Source organism: Dreissena polymorpha, chromosome 8 (genome assembly GCF_020536995.1).
Source record: "Dreissena polymorpha isolate Duluth1 chromosome 8, UMN_Dpol_1.0, whole genome shotgun sequence".
NCBI lineage: Eukaryota > Metazoa > Mollusca > Bivalvia > Myida > Dreissenidae > Dreissena > Dreissena polymorpha.
In genome coordinates this window covers 4,457,607-4,472,192 of record NC_068362.1, presented here as the reverse complement: position 1 = coordinate 4,472,192, position 14,586 = coordinate 4,457,607, and the positions used below count along the sequence as shown (strand labels likewise).

The 14,586-nt window shown below is 34.1% G+C and overlaps 1 long non-coding RNA gene across 1 annotated transcript in view; it reads left to right on the top strand.

Moving 5' to 3' along the window:
• Nucleotides 1-1,121: 1,121 nt before the first annotated feature.
• The window catches only part of LOC127842527 (uncharacterized), a 106,554-nt gene continuing 93,089 nt past the window's right edge, over nucleotides 1,122-14,586 (top strand). The window contains exons 1-2 of the long non-coding RNA XR_008031686.1: nucleotides 1,122-1,436; nucleotides 1,684-1,811. This is a non-coding gene — a long non-coding RNA (uncharacterized LOC127842527). The remainder of the gene's footprint in view (nucleotides 1,437-1,683; nucleotides 1,812-14,586) is intronic.

The following is a 14,586-nucleotide window of genomic DNA, read 5'->3' as shown; positions in this document are numbered from 1 at the left end:
GTAAACCAAACGCGCAGTATATATTCCAAATTGTAATAAACATACTTCAATTCTTTACACGTGTTGACACACTGCGAAGACGTGAGCGACTTCACTGGCCTTGACATGTTGCAACGGTTAACAAGTTTTGCCTTAAAATGTATACCATATGCTTTTATTTTGTGAAATAAAGTATTGCTACATAAAGTTTTGTTGCAGAATTTAAGAAGAAAGAGACAGAAAAGCGTTATTAAATTACATTAAATGGCGCTACTTTTCTTGTTGATGAACAATGCTATTTTTAGAAAGATTCATACGCGATAAACGAATGCGGCGGCTCCAGGTCGTAGCGATTATTTTTCATTTTTTCTTGAAAAACGGGGTGAGTGGTGTCAGTGGTATGATAAACAGAAAAACAGTTTACTGCCTGATCGTTTTGTAATATATCAGGCTCGGCACGAATAAAATAACGGCTCGGCAAGCCTCGCCGTTATTTTACTCTAAGCCTCGCCTGATATATTACAAAACGATCAGACAGTTACCTGTTATTCTCTATAAAAAATTACATGTAGCTTTCGATATGCACTTTTAACGCGCTTTCACTTTCATGCAAAGGGCAACGGTTAGTATCCCGTTGGTATTAACGTGTCTTTGTTCTTTTCGTTCTGATAATATCTTGTCAGCAATTTGTACATCCAAGAAAATGTTATTTATATTTTAAAATATTTTACTTGTTCAATTGTTTTTGTCTTTATATGCAGCTTTAATCCATGTTGGTAATCAGAGATATTATGTACTCTGCATTACGCCTTCTTTCTGAAATGAAATACTATAATAATCTCGAATGTTTTCTATATAACGCTACGTTCTGAGTTTAATGTATATATTGCTGCATTCTTAATTATTTAAACAAAAATGAGTTGTATGATGAATGCATTTGTATTCAATCGACCCCATGCAGGGATTAGATTTTGCTGTGATGGATATTGAAAATTTCAGGTGATTACCATGGCTACACGTGAGGTTGTCGAAAGCTTTCAAATAGTTAACAGAATATGCTTTGCATTTCCTGCCCCAGCTTGTATCAATGTTAATGTATACGTTTTAGTTGTATTTAATAATTTATTTAAATTTAATAGGTTCACCGAGACCATCGCCATTTACTCCCCCAATTAAAACGTCTTTTAGAAAAATGAATACTTCCGTTACTCTTTCGTTCACAATTGTGGCGTATCCTCCACCAAATGGTAAATCGGCATATTCTTGGCGAAAGCTTGTTGAACAATACTGGGAACCAATAAATAATGCCAGCAGACATCAGATCAGCATATCAGACGACAGACTGCAGTCAAGTCTGTTATTGACACAACTACAAAATGACGACTTTACAAACTATTCGGTTCGTGTTTACAATGACCTTGGTTTTACAGAACATGTGTTTGTCCTTCGAGAAAATGGTATGTCTATGCAACATTTTATTTTTTTACTTCGTATTCTGAAAAGAAATACGTTTCTTTTTCAGCAGTTTTATATCTAACTTAAATTGCAACGTGAAATTGCTAGATTATAATAATACCAACTGATGATCATTCATATAATGACTTTCGTTGTATAAGGGTAAAACACATTTTGCAAAAATAAAAATATACGCCATATGCGAATATAAATAAGACACTTAACAAAAATAATTGATTTAATTGTTAGAGCCACCCGCTATGCCTCAAGGATTTCACGTTATTTACGCCATGGTAACGGAAGATTCTTTGACAATTGAATGGATGCCTGGAATGAACGGGAATGAAGACCAAAAGTACATAATAGGTTATAAAAAAGTAGCCGATGAGACTTGGACTTACAAAACCGTAAAGTCAACAGTAACTCGATTGACTATCTTTGAATTAGCTGCGGGCACCACGTACGACGTCAAACTGTATGCAGAAAATTATGTAGGGAAATCGAATGAGACCATCAAGCTAAGTGTGATGACAAAGACTGCTGTATCGGGTATGTCTTACATTGCATTGTATGGTTTTTGTGTTGTTTAAAGACATCAGGTCATTAACAAACACAGTTGAGTGAGCACATTTTGCTCATGTAGTAATATTATTTGTTTGTAAGAGTTTGATAATTTAAATATGATTGTAATGATCGCACAATATTAACATTTTAGTTAACGAACAATTGCTTAATGACATGCGTTTGAATAAGTAATTGTCATTTATTATGTATGTCAAACACGTCACACACACTTTTATAACAGATTTAACACTCTGAACATATAATAAGGTGTTAAAGTATCGCATGTAATTATAGTACAATATTCGATAGGTGGCAGTTCTTCTACGTTAATTGGGTCTTCAGTAGGAGGGGCTGTAGGTGGAACTCTTGTGGCAGTCAGCTTGGTGCTAGTTATTTGGAAATATAAAAAAAATATGCAACGTATGTACGAAATGAGTTGTACTTTAAGATTAAAGTTTAGATTATTGAGATATGTATGTTTATATTGTTCTAATTAAATATATATATATATATATATATATATATATATATATATATATATATATATATATATATATATATATATATATTATATTATAATTGCTGGTAATATATTTCAGGAGATCCGAGCCCTGCATTCCTTTATGATGACTTATCTAGACCGCAGTATGTATTTTTCGTTTCTTTATTAATATACATGAGCTAAGTGATTATGCACATTTATTTAGTATAATATTTATTTTAGTCAATGCAATACATGCTATTATTTGAAGCAAAGTTAAAATCAATTCATTTTTTTCAGAACGAACAACCAATATGTTAATCTGAATGCTGAATACGACACCTGCACAGTCGGTATGATCATTACAAATACACATTTGAGTTTAAAAACAGAAATGCCAAGTAACTGCATTAGATGGCTTGACATTTTAACAGTTAAACCGCAGTTTTTCAAAATTACAAACATGGAAATTTAATTAACAACCTATTAAAAAAAATCGTTACATGCAACGGATCAAAATACCATTTGACATTTAATCAAACCTTCCGGATTCATTGGTTGAATTATAACATCTGGTTTACGCATTTTCATTTTGATTGTGAAATAATTTATGGAGAAACACATTCATAAAAGTAAATCAATACATTATTTGATAATCTTACGTTTGAAAAATATAAAGGAATACCATATGGGACGAAATAAACGTTCATGCATAAACATTAACCAATCTTATACAAAAATGCCCTAGTCTATTTTACAAACATTTTTCCCGAATATTAATATATAGAGGATATTTGTTGGATTCGGTGGAATATGGAATTTATTTCACGAGTGAACATAGAAAACAATATTTTCACGAGTGGCGAAGCCACGAGTGAAAATATATATTTTCTATGATTACGAGTGAAATAAAATCGATATTCCATCGAATCCAACAAATTTTCTTTTTATTTTATGCTTTTTTGACCGTTTATTTACATTGTAAATGAGTTTAACTGGATAATTTCGCTGGATTAATGACGTCATTTCGTCGAAAAAATGACGTCATTTCACAGTAAAACAGTGAAAAATATCGATATTTGTCACTGTTATTTTTCACTGTTTAAAACAGTGGAATACCAATTTTATTTCACTGATATTTCTCTATAAACCACCGGAAAGCATAAAATAAAATACTATATAGGGTTGTTTGATTAACTGCCTGTTATTACGATCGTTATTTTTTCCAAGCATTGATTATTGCCGTAGAAGCTTTGACTATTAAAGTAAAAGCATTTACTTTTTATCTGATCCACTGTATAAATCATCGAAGATGTGCAAAGATAAAACAAAACAATATAAGAACTCGAGTTTAAATTGAAGTTAACCTTAAGCTACAGGAGAAGGAGAGAATCCATTTTAAAGTAAGTGGTGGTATATTTTTGACTAGAAATAAAAAACCAAACAGCATAAACACATAAAATACAGCAAACACGCGCCAAATGCGCAATAAACATAAACAACTGGATAAACTTTGTGTATCGCCTCGGAACTGTTGAAATGTCATATCCTAATGTGTTGTCTACTAAAATGGCAAATTTACGCAATTCCCTAAACCAAAATCACAGAAGTAAAACAACCGTATGTCATAGCATTGGAACGGTCAATTCAAAAACACATCGGATTCTTTAGAATATCCAAACCTTATGTTTTGCCTGAAATTATTCGTTTAACATTGAAGTGTTAATACAAATTCATTTTAAGCATCACAATAATAAAAAAATATGTAAAGAAAACATCTAAATGTATTTACGATAGACTTTCTAAATTGTTGGATGTAGACAAGAGCACTTAATTGTCTATTTTCTGAAGCATGCTTTTCAAGTAACACACGCATTGGGAAGACAATCTAAAGCATATACACCATGCAATAAACCACCGTTCCTTTTTTCAGAATCCCAACGTGTGAATCAATATGAATCACTGGCTGAAACGTCATTCCACGTTTATTCTTATTTGACACCGAACGATACTCAAGAAGCACAAGCGACAACTAATGCGCCTTTCAATCAGGTTTTGGACATGGAACTTGACTTAAAAAAAGATGAGAATGCGTATGTTAATATGGAATTACACAGCTCTTAAAAACCGCAATCCTCCACTAATTATTTAAATATTTATTATTCATTAAAATAATCATCGTAAACAATTCTAACCTAATATAAACTGGGACATACATAACACAATGCATTTTATTGTTCAACATTTTATGTTGCTAAACGTATTTATTGCATCTGGTATTCCTTTGCACTCGATGTTGCTTTATGTAAGGACTCAGATCTGCAACGAAAACTGTATTATTCAGTAAAATTAGAATTGAATAAACTTCAGAAAAATAATTAGAAAAGCTATTCTTATTCCCAGATCTGTTTAAAGCGATTGACCGATTGCAACTTAAATACTTCGGTTGCACTCAGCCAAGATTTGCAAATCGCCTAGACATTGCATTGAGAAATATTCTGACCAAGATGCGTAAAACGTGGAATGTTTCTTCTTGCGTAGTAACAATTGTTTTCGAAGATTTGACCCGTTTAACTTGTTTTTGCCTCATTTGACGCATCAGTTAACGTAACTTTGATTGTATCAACATAAATCTGAACCTAGTGTAAGCAATATGGAGTAATACAGTTTGATTATAAAGTGGATTCCAGCGTGGTCCCGATATGGTCAAAAAACAATTCTGGTAAAGTTTCTTTAATATCGTGTTGTTGAAGTCATTTTCAAAGATTTTAAATTGCGACATAGTTTTTCACCAAATTTAAACAAAGTTCGAGCCTTGCTTAGACATTTCCGATATAAACATAACTGCCAAGTTTCATCTAGACACTAGTTTCATACTGTCAGGTGACAAATTGAGAGCTAAAAAGTTTTTTTCCTAAAATTTGACACGGTTACCTAGTTTGTGTCTTAACGTTCGCTAGATTCGAATTTGGCCTATTAATATCTATGTTAACATTATTACAAAGTTTTATCAGGATATTCTCGTACTTTGCATTTAGAATGATAATGAGTTTTTTTCTACAATTTGACTGGGTGACTTTGAACCAACTTTACCTATTATTGTAATTGGCCTAGATATTGCAAATATATAGAGAATACATGGTTGGTGCCGAGATGGAGAAAGTTTATCCGTTGAGGCTTAGAAAAAGAAAAAAAGGCGTGCTTTAGCGACAATAACTAAATTGTTTTCACCTTAATGACAACTTTAATTCATTGCTCATAACAAAACATTAACAACGATTTACACATCCATTTTCTGTTCTTCCATCCCTTTGTCGGAATCCATTTCTGTTTTTCCATCTGTATCGAAATGTATTTTAAACCACACTATTTTTGATAGCGTTTGTATCGAATGCTAACCATTCTGAACCAAATCCCGATCTACGAAATCGTAATCCTGTCGTAGCGAATTATTTTATTCCTATCGAAGTTAACACTTATGAATGACAAACGAACAATCCGGAAAACGTTTATGATTCGTTCGATGCTTTAAATTCTTTGAAAAAATACTGTTAAAACCACCACGTCAAAAATGTTGTCCCTTAAATCATGAGAGAAACTAGATAGTATGTTTTGTCTGAGAAATGACGTCACACTAGATACGTCATAAATTGCGTCATCAAGTAAATGAAAATGATAAATACGGAGAGCTGGTTCGGTAATATGTTTTAAAGAAGAAAAAAAGATATTATATAGTCTAATATAACGATAGCATTCATTATGCGTCCCAATAAATGTCAATGGTCAAATATTAGAACACGTTAACATTTTAATCGGCGCGTAGGAATACATACTCACGGTTAGATCACGGTCACGTGATGTACTGCCGGATATCGACTAGTTTATCCGACTCTGCATTATTTGGTCAATGTTTGCAACAGAGACAGGATAAAAACAATATAACTAATTTTACAAACTTGAAGATTAAGGAACAAACACAGATGCAGAGCCCGCATCGGTAAAGCACTTGCAGCATTTCATCAGCTGAAGAACATCTGGGTATCAAGCGCGATTGGCATCTCCACCAAGATTAGGCTCTTTAATACCATTGTTAAAACAATACTACTCTACGAAGCAGACCCCTGGAGAACTACGGTCACCACCGTAACAAAAATCCATACACACGTTCAGAAAGATCCTTAAGATCCGATGGACAGACATTATCATTCATGAGGAATTATGAAGAAGAACAAAGCAGCAGCAAATTACGGAGGACATCCTTCAGAGACGTTTGCGATGGATACGCCTCACCCTTCGCAAGTTTGCATCCAATACGATAAAGCAATCTCTCACCTGAAAAATCCAATGAAAGAGGAAGTGAAGGCGGCTTAGAAATACCTGGCGCCGCGACCCTTGTTGCAGATGCAAAACAACGGGGGCAAGACTTCGGGGCAGCTTGAGAAACTCACCCAAGAGAGAGACGCTTTGAAGAACTGGTTGGCGGCTTTTGTCCCAGACGGGACCACGGGCAAAGAAGAAATGAGTTGAGGAATTTTTAGAGAATAGTTTGGAAACAATGTTTTATTGACAAAATACCCGGTTACTTAGTTTTTAATTCCATTTGTTCCAGTTTCGAACATATCCTAGATATTTTCAAGTTAACCCAATGGCCGAATTGCATCCTTAATTTGGCTGAATTCGGCTTATATTACAGTTTATATCTTAAAGTCCACGACAGCAGTGTTTGTTGTTAGATAAGCCCTAGTTTATTTTCTATCCCATTTGATATATAATTGATGATTGCCGGTTTGTTTGCGGATTGGCATGGTAAAACATTACAATACATATTGAGCATCTGCAGTAGTAACGAACTATATGTTTACGACGAACGACAACGTAAGTCAGAAATCACAAAGGTCACGTTGAGCACTTAATACTCAGGTAAGCTAAATATTGGATCGATCATGTAGCAAATAGAAATGAATCCGCATTGTACGATATTCAGAGTGCATTCAATGCCTATCTTATAAATATGTATACCTAAACATTCGATTACGCTTTTCGATAAAACTCTTTTACAAGTATTTACTTTTTTTCATAAATATAAAGTGGAGTTTAATAAATAAATTTTAGTGTACGTGCATTGTCTATTCAATCATATAACAAATCGATGTTTAGATTATAAAAAGACTACGTTAATCATTTAATATACATACTAATATCAAAAACATACAATTTTAAAACATTTCTTTGCAGAAAAAAATATATATATTTATAAATATTTTCCAATAATACGATGTTAAAGTTCTTGACCGCCTTTTTATGAATTATTAACTTGAGAAAAGGTCTCCTTTTTCTTATTAATAAATTATTAAAATAAAATTATTTATATCATAAACAGCGCAAACGTTTACAACGTTAAAGAATTCATTTGTTTGCTTTCAAAATGAAATATTTCCTGCTTTGTTTGCTTAACGTTTTTTTTCATTTATTTATTTATTTTTCTTTGTTTTTTTAACTTCAGTTTTCGCCGTTTGCAACAATATCTTACTCGAATAACGGCAGTCAATTAATCAACTCACACTTTCCAGTTTAATCAGTACTAAGTGGCAATACGTATGTCAGTTACTGACAACTGCCCCACTTAAATCAGAGGTCAGTGAGAGATAGGCTGTATAAAGGATACCATTACTAACCTTCACACGAGCTATGCGGCCGAGCCGGGGATCGAACCCGCGATCAAGATTATTTCTGATCGATTAACTGCAAATGAATTTCGTGGCTTTATATATCAACCCTATCGAGTATGATTACTATGGACTGTTTCAACTGATGAAAGATATCGTTAGACAAACGTGAGGAACTGTGAACAATAATGAAAACCTGTTTCATCAAAGTTTTTGTTTCGAAGTATATATGTTTAGGCTATCGTAAACAAATGTATAACAACAGCTGCAGCATGGCGCTATCATTGACTCAAACTCCAAAACAACAGAGTATTTTGAAATATATAACTATGTACACTCCGCGACGTCTGCATGAAAATACGTAGGTATAAGCACATGTATTTTTCCTATCTTATTTACTTTTTTAAAGGGGCCTTTTCACGTTTTGGTAAATTGACAAAATTAAAAAAATGTTTCAGATTCGCGATTTTTCGTTGTAGTTGGTATGTGTGAGGAAACAGTAATACAGAACCTTAACCATGCTCTACAATATCCATTATATGCATCTTTTGAGGATTTAAAAACCCGAAAATTATCAAGCGTTGCAACGCGAAACGATTGAATAATTTGGGCAGTTCTGTTATTGTCGTTACATTTTGAGGTACTAAGAGGAGTGCTTATATAAAGTACAAAATACATAATTCATTGTATGAGCACGGATGGCCGAGTAATCGAGTAATCTAAGCGATAGACTTTTTACTCCAAAAGTAAGTGGTTCGAGCCCAGTTTAAGGTTACTTTTTTTCTTTCTGTAATTGTATTTTTGTTTTTATTTACTGGAGCTTTTTAGATCCAATGTTTACATTTATCAATATAAAGCATTTAATGACAATTTGCAATACATGACAAAATCTATGATAAGGCCCCATTAAGATTTTTATTTTCAGTGTGTTTTTAACAATTCGCAATCTATTTTTGTTCACTTAAACCTATTCGATTACAAATAAAGTGAGGCCGGTTAAATATCAACAGGTGGTAACTGTCTGACCAATGTTATGCTTCTTACTAAAGCAGCTTTTGTTTAGTCATGAACTTTCTAGTCAATCCACACAACAAACACATGTTTGTGTCAAGATTTAAATATGTATTTAAGTTAAAAAATTATGGAAAGCCAAAGGGGACCCCGCTAAAATACATATAATTATATAGTTATTATCATTTCTGGCGGAAATTTCATGTAGGAATCTCGAGAAACCAAATTTTCGCGGAATTGTGCAAATCATCGTAGAAAAAAGCGGGTTCAAAAATTGCGCGGAACGCTTATTGAATCTTCATCTTCGCGAACTGTGCAAAAATCGCGCGGAACTTTCGTATCTTCCTCGGAACAATTGTCGATAAAACAACGTACAAAAAGCGGGGTCTAAAAATCGCGCGGAACTTTCATATCTTCCGTCGGAATAATTAGACATTGAACTTCTGTACAAAAGTCGGGTTGCTATGTAAATTGCGGGTTGCTAATCAAATATCGCGCAGAAGATTCATTACTCCGCGCGAATTTTCAATAGCATTGACTTACTGCACGAAATTCGGGTTGCTATGTGGTTACGCGATAAAATTTGATTGGTTCCGACACCTAGAATGAACCAATCAAAACTCGCGTCTTATCTAGCATTCATGCAGTCATCATGATGACGGCTGTTTCACATTAACACAAAACATTTTAAGGGCAAAAGAGTGATCAATTTTGATGACATTAGCCATGAGGTTAGTATTTAACATACATTAATTATGAATTTGAATGCAATTAAAACAGCTCAAGAGCATCGAGTGTTGTTTTCACGGTTTGTCGATATGCAAACGTCTCTGATAAAACATAAACACGTCATATGTCGTCAAAAAATGAAATATATAGATAGTGTTTGTGGGTAAGAAACATCTTCCCTTAAGCTCAGTTAGTAGATAGCCAAGTTATTGTTATGGTAGTCGTGTGCTCTAGTCCAGCACCGTATACATCTTCAATTAAAAATAAAAAGTACAAGGCTTTACAGGCAATTCATCCCAAACGCAACTCGTACCTTGGTCAACTCGTACCCATTTTTGTCAACTCGTACCTCATTCAAACTATTCAACTTGTTACATTTGTATTATTTTGTCACAATTGTCAAACTCTTGAAAGACACCAACCACAAGTGTCAATTTTCATCAACACTTTCGCTGCTTCATACATATCTGCAGCAGACAACTTGCGTGAGAAATGCTTAGATAATTTAAGTGGAAACATTAAGAGGAAAATAAACATTGTCTCTATGAGTTTGACTTATAAGCTAACCATCCTACACCTTTTTCTGTATATCGGGTACGGGTTAAGTTCGGGTAGGTACAAGTGGACTAAACAACAGGTACGAGTTGACCACAATGGGTAGGTGTTTACCACGGAACAGTTTGACCGGCATGCAGAACAAGATTATTGATTATTATATTTAACTGTCACACAAATCGGAAAGATAACACAATGTATTACAAACACAATGACTGTCAAGACATTCTAAACTCTTACAGTTAACATATAACAGGTGTACATGTCTGATATACTGACCAAATAAAATAACACAAGATTCACACCAGATACAACGCAGTTTCAAAACTCAACATTTTGTCTGCATGGCAAGCCAATTTAGTCCAAAAAAAATTGATTTAACCAGTGAATTGTGAGCTATATTTCTTAAAGCAGAATGCACATTATGTCTAAAAAGTGTTTTACGGCTAATTTCTGGTATGAACTATCTTCACACAAACAAAGCATCTGGTAAACCGTCAGATATCAATAGCAGAATGCAAATAATGAGTATAATGTTCTATATTGTGGAAGAAATACATGTAGTAAAATAATATGCAAGTATGAAACATGGTTTTTGTATTTTATAGCTGTAGCAGTGTTCCCAACTTGAACATCATCTTCTGTGTACATATCTGGGGCAGAGCCAGCTTGCCCATCTGACATCTGTTGTGGACAACCGAGTGAGAGCCAGCTTGCACGTCATTTGTTGTGGACATCCGTGTTAGACCCAGCTTGCACGTCCTCTGTTGTGGACATCCGTGTTAGTGCTAGCTTGCACATCATCGGTTATGAACACCCGTGTAATAGCCAGCTTACACGTCATCTCTTTTGTACATCAGTATTAGAGCCAGCTTGCACATCCTCTGTTGTGGACATCCGTGTTAGTGGTAGCTTGCACGTAATCTGTTGTGGACATCTGTGTTAGAGCCAACTTGCACGTCATATGTTTAGGACATCAGGCAGAGATAGCTTGCATGTTATTTACTTGTGGACATTAGAGTCAGAGCCAGCAAGGACAATCTCTGTTGTGGATATCTGTCTTAGAGCCAGCTTGCACGTCATCGGTTGTGGACATCTCTTTATGATTTTACTCTTTGCTTAGATTGACATTGTGACTTTAGTGTAATACGTTGCAATCTTAAGCTATTCCTATTGTTGAATAAAAATATTGTGTCATTAAAATATATTTTGTTGGATAATTTGTATGTTGAGTTGTATTGTTTGGTCATTGCAAAGTATCAAGTTATTTTAAGACAAGAAAAAGCTCATCTTTCATCATGTATTTATATTAAAATTCTTGAATGTTAAGGAAGGTACAGTTCATATAATTAAAAGCAAGTGTAATAGGATTGCTTGTGTTTCATTGCACTGTCAATACCATCTTGTCTTTATGCTGACATATAGAACGGATAAATAGTAAACTGTCGATTTTATATGCTATGGGATTGTATATCAAGAATTGTATGTTCAGATGAAAAAATTGCCATAATTTTTCTCTTTATATTTTATTCCTGCTAAATGGTTGATGCCATTAAGTTAAGTCTTCAATGACTTGTGTTTTTTGTAATATTTTTTGTAAGCAAATTTGGCTGTAGTATTAGATGCATGTTGTACAAGAAACTGTAAATCAACATTATATTGTTTGAGTATGAATAGATAATTTAAGTTGCACAGCCATTAATTTTGCCTCTCACCATCTCCGATTTTGGTTAAACAGTTGCAAGTTACTTGCAATAGTATGAACATCGGTTCTATAAAAGCCAGGCTGTATTGATAAAAGAAAAAGATAATTTGGGTTCATTGGGATTCAAACCAGGGTCTTCAAGAGTAAACTTCTTTACCACTGTGCCATTCCTTGAAATGAAATAATTACATACCAAATTTATAGGTGCTATGGCACTTTGATTGGAACCGAAGTGTTAAAATAACTTAAGTATAATTGATGTTGTGTTATTATTAACCTTTTCCTGCTCTGAGGCAATTTTAAAATGGCTACATGCTGCTCATCAGTATCCTTGTGTTGGAAACAAAGCCTTTAAAACTTTAATACAGTAAGAAAGGTCTTAAATTAAAAAAAATCCTTGAATGCGTCTTAGTGCGTTTTCGAGTGGTACAGGGTTAAATGTCTAATTTTATGTTTGATTATCTTTGGTTTTATTGAACATATTTGAGCTTTGCTCTGTGAAAAGGGGTAATATGGAGTGCACATGCATTAAACCCCTTTTTCACAGAGCGAGGCTCATATGTATTAGACAGCGCATTCAAATAATACAATTTAAATATGAATCTTTTATTTAGTTGCAATACAATAAAGCTTACTATGTTTGCAGTTTTGGTGAAAACACAAACTTTGAATCAAAGAAGCATATAATGTGTATTACACATTATATCAACTTCCACTTTATTCCATACACTTTTTCGACTCTGTGACATTATGTTGGAAAATTCTCTCAAAGCTTTTTATTGCAAATTCATTAAAAATAAATAGGTAACCTTGGGTATCCCAAAGAAATCCAAATTTTACTAGCCATAGACTTTCTGAAATGCAATTGTTCCTGAGAAGTATTTTTCTCTAGAAGGTGGCAAAACTACTAAGCAATTTCTTTTTTGGCTAATGGTAGGGCCATTGCGTGTAACACCCATTGCCAAATTATTAAATATACATTGAAATGTCATTGTTCACGAAACGGATCATGATATAACATGATGCAGAATTTTGTACTATATCAAATAAAATAAAATGTTGCTGAAAACAGTAGAATATTCAAATTATGGACATTTTATTCTGTTAATAATGCTATATTTCAAACATTACAAATCAATAAAGCATGCTTAACAATAACAGAACTCTTTTGACTTTAAATTATCTTTTCCAGTCTTTAAACCTTCACAAAATTCATTGTCCCACTTAATAACACCATCCTACAAAACAGGTTATGGCTCTCAATTGTTAATCATCTATAAAGCATGAACACAGGCACAAATATCGCAGTATCTTTTGCAAATGATACAAATGCCCATTGCCTCGATACGGAACAACAAGCAAGATTTCTTGTCAGGCGGTAAGCTGAATCCTCGAGAAAATGGTACTCATTCGGAAGAGTTTCCATTTAATGCGCCACTGGACCGTTCCTATATAAATGGGCACAGAACTTGGCCATCCAGGGCATATGTCCAAACATTTCAAGTTACTGTCACAGATTGCTTGACGAACTAAACTGCTGATAAACAAGGACCTATGCTCGGATGTTGGAGCAGGACATGCACTGTGGGTTCCATCAACAGCCCCTACAACGCCAAGCATTCTACATCGTTGATAAAATCCATCGGCAATGATCTTCAGCTCATGAAGAGATTCTGGAAATCTGATGTACTGCTCCATCATTGCTGACAAGACTCTAAATGTTGAAATGACTGTGTAATGTTCAGTCCCTGTAATACAAAAGCATTCATGCTAGAGTTAAGCCATTTTATTTATGCTTGATTGCATTGAAAGCTTTAGGCTTATTAAGCCATTCTAAAGTCTGTTTTCTGGGAATAATCAGTACTTGGTATATATGAAGATAAAGAAAACGCTAATAAACAGGGTTGAACCCAAAAAGATTCCCATCACTAGGTGAACACCATATCCACTACGCCAGTCTGACAAAGTAAACTAAGTGAAGCTTCTAAGTTATGTCGCTTTTGATTGTTAACAAGAGCACCGCCCTGCGGGTGCAGACCGCTCATCTATTGATTTTAGAGGTGAAGGGACCTATACTTCAATCACAAAGGATGGAGGGGTGGGGTGGAGAAAGGGTGTATAGTGTGGGATGTGGTCATTTATTACATTATCTTCCAAAAATGCAAAAAAAACACCATGTTTCAAAAAAAAAAGTTGGGGGGTATAGTGTGAGGGTGTGGTCATTTTTTATATGATCTTTCAAAAAGAAAAAAAAGTACTTTTTTTGGGTGGGGGGGGGCATTCTGGGGGGGGGGGGGGCGTGGGGGATGGTTTGGGTGGAGTCTATTGTGGTATGTCAGGTAAGAGTTGGTTTGACAAAGTATCCATCAAATCTGATCATAAATAAAGAAGTTATGGCAATTTTAGCAAAATTTAATAATTTCACCTTAAAGTTCAAGGTC